Below are 6298 nucleotides of genomic sequence, written 5' to 3'. Positions count from 1 at the left end.
AGGCCTAGTAGTTCTCCTTTTGGTATACCTGTCCTGTTAGTTAAGAAGAAAAATAACACCTATAAGATGTGCATTGATTATCGTGCCCTAAATAAGATCACTATCAAGAATAGATATCCGATCCCTAGGATAGACGACCTCATGGATAAACTACAAGGGGCTACAATATTTAGTAAAATAGATCTTAAATCTGGATACCATCAAGTGCAACTAGACACATCCGATATTTTCAAAACTACATTTAGGACTCAATTTGGACATTATGAATTCCTTGTTATGCCTTTTGGTTTAACTAATGCACCAGCCACGTTCAGTCGTATGATGAATCACATATTTTTGAAGCATCAGCATTGTGTCATTGTTTTATTTGATGACATATTGGTTCTCAGTAAAAATGAGAACAAGCATTATGAATATTTATCCTTGGTTTTCAAATTATTGAAAGAGAATCAATTATATGCTAATCCTAAAAAGAGTAAATTTTTCCAAACCCACATTGAGTATTTAGGACCTATTGTTTCATCTGAAGGTATTAAAGTTGATTCTAAAAAGATAGAAGCAATTTTGAATTGGCTGATACCTAAAGATGTGCATGAATTATGTTATTTATCGGGTTTTACTAGCTTCTACGAAAAATTTGTGAGAAATTTCTCATTGCTTGCATTACCTTTGACAAAATTATTAAAGAAAGGTATTGTGTATCATTGGTCTAAAAATCAGCAAAAGTCTTTTGATTTACTGAAACATGCCTTAACACATGCTCATGTATTGCAACTCTCTAACTTTAATAGATCATTCTTCCTAGTAGTCACTGACGCTAGTAGATCTGGAATAGGATCTGTCCTTATGCAAGATTCACATCCCATAGCCTACTCTAGCTACAAACTTAAAACCTCTGAACTCAAGTATTCTACCTATGATAAGGAATTGCTAGTAGTAGTAGTACAAGCTTTACGACAATGGAAACACTATTTAATGGGATCTGAATTCATGATCAAAATTGACCAACAAAGTATCAAACATCTCCTTACTCAACCACAAATCTCTGACCGTCATATTAAATGGGCTGCTTTTATTCAAAGTTTTCATCCACTTATCCAATATCAACCTGGAAAAGAAAATGTTGTTGCAAATGCCTTGAGTAGAAGACCAACTATTCATTACATCTCTGTGATATCTTTTGATTCCTTTAATCCTATGAAAGATACCTATGATCAAGACCCCAATTTTCAAGCTGATTGGAATAAATTAATTACAAATAACTAGATTCCAATTGATTCATTCTCTTAGGCTAATGGATTTATGTTTTATGAGAAAAGGTTATGTGTAACTGTTCCATTTAGATCATTTGTGATGCACAAAATTCATTGTCCCCCATATCAAGGCCATAGAGGTATTATTTTCACTTTACATATATTGGTTGAAGATTTTTACTGGCCATAGATGGAATCTGATGTTTCTAACTTTGTATTTGAATGTTTAATTTGTCAAAAAGTTAAGCGACACCATGGTAAGCAATATGGTTTGTTAATATCTTTACCAATTCCACAACGATCATGAGAACATATTTCAATGGATTTTATTATTGGTTTGCCTAACACTCAAGCTAATTATGATATGATTTGGACTATTGTAGATCGGTTTAGCAAACAAGCATATTTCATTCCATGCAAAAAAACATTAATTGCATCTCAAGCTTCTCAGTTGTTTTTGAAAACTATTTTCACTAATCATGGTTTGCCAAAAGTTATTATTTCTAATCGTGATTCTAGATTCTACAATAATTTTTGGATTACCCTGTTTGCTAATTTAGGTACAAAGATTGATTTTTCATCTAGATTTCATCCTGAAACAAATGGGTAAATATAAGCTGCAAACAGTACAATTTTGGATCTTTTGCGTGCATACACAATTTCAAAACCACAAACATGGAATACACACTTGCATTTACTTTAGTTTGCATACAATAACACCCCACATATAGCTACATGGAAAGCACCTTTTGAAATTATTTATGGATATAGATTGCCTACACTTGTTACATCATTGTCAAACAAAGTTAAAGCTGATGATGATATTGCAAATATACATGCTACTATTTTTGCTGAAGTCAAAGACAAGATTGCAAAAGCCCAACAATCATACACAAAACAAGCTAATAAGAAAAGAAAAGCTATGAGTTTCGTAGTTGATGATTATGTTTGATTACGCATTGAAAATAGAAGATTACAAAGTGTTGAGAAACACCCTGTTGTAAAGTTAGCTCCTAGATTTTATGGACCTTTCAAAATCATTCACAAAATCAACGACAATGCATTTAAATTAGAATTACCCCAACTTTGGAAAATCCACAATACTTTTCATATTAGTTTGTTACGACATTTTAAAGGCCAATTATCTGTCTACCCTGTCTATGAAAACCCTCCTTTGTTAGAAGAAGAAACTGAAATCCTTGAACCCGAAATTATTTTAGACACTAATTATATGACCACTAGAATTGGTTGTAGATATTCTAGATATTTGGTAAAGTTTAAAAATTATCATGTTGAAGAGGCCCAATGGATGCACACTCGTGACCTAAGTGCTTACCCCTCACTGCTCACTCCACATTGAGCTAATAGCAATTGAGGACAATTGCTATCCCACCCTGGGGGTATGATGCCAGGAGGCATATTCCACGATGGATTTTGTGAGACCACGGTGGATTCTGTGAGATTTTGTGGTGGATTTCATAAAACTATATTTATTTGCCAAGGCTCGTACACAAAGTGGATTCTTTGTGTGAAAAGTTGACGGGGATGCCTATCCTTTTTGAGTGTCATGTTAATTTAACGTGCAAGTGTGTGATTCCATAGCGGGTGATTCCACAAAATACATATTTAAATTAATGGATATTTATGAGTTTAGAGTGCGCACTCGTATTAAATTAAGGTTAGGATGGCAGAGTTCCAACCTATTTATTTATTTTGTAGCTGAAGACTGCTAGGTATTGACTTTTATCGGTTTAATTTTATTATTTTCTAACAATTGTGAATGCTTCAGTTGATGTATAGAGCAGGCGGTGGTGGCATTGGGGAAGCACTAGGCGATAACGTGTATTCAAGTTATTTAGAAGAAATTATCATGGACGTGCATCTTATCATTAAAGGCGTGGCATTAATATATATTTAGGTGCTCTTATTTATTGAAGCACTTGATATATATCTATTATTTTGTATGTGCATGGGCGCACGGTTTAAATATTCATTATTAGACATTGTATTTGGGCGCACTGTCCGACTTTTGGACCGCCTAACCGCTTTATTCTTTATTTGGACAAAAGCAAACACAAAAGTTAAAGCATGCTAATTGTAAAATTGGGCTATTTTTGAGCTTTGAGATGAATAAATCAATAAATACATGCTTTGTGGAGCGCTCACACAAGGCATGGGGGTATATTGTACCCAATAGACCTCTCTAGTGATAGGGTTATAGCATTTGTAACCCTTTTTCTCATTTGGATAGCCAAGGAAAACACATTTGATAGCCTTTGGTTCCATCTTTTTCCTCAAAACATTAGGGACATGCACATAGTATACACAACTAAACACCCTAAGATATGCAACTATAGGTGTTCTTCCATACATCTTCTCATACGGAGACATCTAATGAGTCAAAGTTGCAGATATCATGCTCATAATATGGATTGCAGTAAGATTGCCTTAGTCCAATAAGTCAAAGACACATAGATCCTCCTTTCACAGAAATGGAGGTGTCAAGGGACTTGTATGCAAATTCAAGTCCATTCAAAGTAATAGATACCAAATCATCATCATCAACTAGTGCATTGATCAAAGCAAGATCCTCTACAACCTCCTTTATTTCTACCACATAGTCACTAATGGTTCTATTTCCAAGTCGTGTACCATACAATCTATGCTTTAGTTATACCTTCTAGGCATGTGGAAGTGCCATACATTTTCTCAATGATCTCCCAAGCATCTTTGCATATACTAGCCTTTTTAATGTGCAGAATTAATGTCTTTGAGATGCATATAGATATCCAATGCAAGACTTTCCTACTTTTACATGTCCTTTTGTTCCTTTGTGAACTCATCAAGAAGTTCAAGGTATGCATCTTCACCTATAGTGAGATCCTATAGACCTCTCCCTACTATCAAAATTTTTTCCATGCAATAGGACCATACACTATAGTTATCCTTATTCAATTTGTCACCCACAATTTGAGTAATTTGTATGGTTTCTAACATCATGATAGTCTCAATTTTAGAAAAACCAGCAATATGTAATGTGTCAAATCACTATCCAAGCATGTGAACAAGTTCAAGTAACAAACTGCTCAAAACCAAGACAAATAAACATTTAAAGTGCCCAAGCAAATGCACATAAACTGAGTTCCACCACTATAGCTATCATGCATGTATCCAACTACTATCACATGTATCCATACATCATGCTCGTATGTTAAGCATTAGGTTCAACAAGAAATGATGAAAATGGGGCTCAAACAGGGTCCGTGCAACCCTAAAAGCACTAGAATATGGGTCTAAAATTGACCATTTTCCATGCTTTTTTTTTTGTGCATTTGTAATGCAAAGAACAAAGTCCTAGAAAAGTTCAATTCACACTAACTTTTTAGGAATTTTTTTGACAAATTTTTCCTTCCAAATTTGCACTCAAAAATGGCATAGAAGCCGGCCAGTTAACCACAAAACAACTAGTTCCAACCTCTGCAATGTGAACACATAGCTATAAACTAGTTTGAAAAATAACTAGTTGAAGAGACTCCAATGGGAAAGCAACTTGTCAAAAAACCAAATCCATGAGGCTGCAGTGTGAACATAGAGTTATAGATAACCAATCCTTTTTCTCCCAAGTGTGAACATCCCAAAATATGAACTAGCTCAATGAGATACAATGTGAAATGAGTTTTATGATAGAGGACTTGGCAAAGGCTTCAAGGTAAAGCTTGTATTAAGCTTAATAGAACTAATTGCAATGAACAACCAAGTCTCCTTTGCATTGTTGATGGAATCATTTCGCACCACCACATCGTTTCATACCATTGGACTAGATTAAGCCCCTAAGCTTTGGCAAGCTACCCATGTGCTTATTTCTTGCAAGTAGCCCCCTTGCTTAAGTAGGACCTGAGCTTAAGCAACTCCCCTTGCTTCCAAAAATTGGTACATGACCTGAAATTACAATCAAAATTGATCCAAACCTTGTTGCCATACATAATGTCCAACCTCCTTTGGCTTCGAAAATGCGCTTAAAGTGAGCTCAATAGCTCCCAAATTTGAGCTATAATAGCTCTTAAATTTGTGTACTTACTTTTATATAGATTAGATGAGGATTTGTGTATGATTTAATGGTGGATAACAAGCTCTCAATTTGATGTAGACTTCAATTTGTTGCGCTCCTTAATCCAAAATTTATGGCACAAGATATGGAGGCTCAATCGATCTTCTTCTTTGTAAGGTGACCATCTATTGCCTATCCAAGCATGTTTTTGGCAGTCCATTGAGAAACGAATCTAAGTGTTGCCACCCACCACTCCCACAGAATGTCACGGGGTTTATTGCCTAGGTTTTCAAGAGTTCGTCTCGCAATGGAATGTTTGCAGCTGAACCCACTAGGATCGACCTGAATCTTGAATCCCTAGTGGTCAAGGTTTCTCGGTCGCTCTACTATATGCGGAGTTACCCAATCCGAAGCAGGTCCATACCCCTCTAGGTTCAAGGAGAAGTAGGAACGAGAGCGATGCGTCACTCCAACTCTCTGTCCATAACGCATAATCCCCCGCGCTGCCCAAGGGTCTAACGATGGTAAAATCTTGTGAGAAGCCTCCCAATTCTCTAGGACCACCCTGCCGTAGGACAGACCCGTCAGGGGTTCTGCCCTCCCGCTTCCCTCATTCGACATACTTTAGTTATCTAATTAGCCCTATCACTTTTAGGTGTGACATGTAAAAGCAACTTCCTTAATTAGCCTCTTAAAGGATAGGGTTCGTTCATGTAATCTTATGGCACTAACATGAAAACAAATTCAAACAGGTTTCCTGGAAGTAGACTTAATATTAGCAATTTATCAAAGATACAAGTCTTGTTCAAAAGGGACAATATTTGCAATCCGTAAGGATGCACTTTATTTCCACCAAGTTTCCGCCTCGCACTAGTAACAAGGGCCCCTCGAGAATCTATCCCGAATCACGCAGATCATTTGAGTAGGACCTGGAGGCGCGGAATTTACAGCCAGAGCCCCCCTGGCATCCAAGTGTCCTCCTACATTCAGACCAACC

Source organism: Lygodium microphyllum, chromosome 7 (genome assembly GCF_053477565.2).
Source record: "Lygodium microphyllum isolate KBCC chromosome 7, Lygodium_microphyllum_v1.1.10, whole genome shotgun sequence".
Classification (NCBI taxonomy): domain Eukaryota; kingdom Viridiplantae; phylum Streptophyta; class Polypodiopsida; order Schizaeales; family Lygodiaceae; genus Lygodium; species Lygodium microphyllum.
This window is presented reverse-complemented; position numbering follows the sequence as displayed.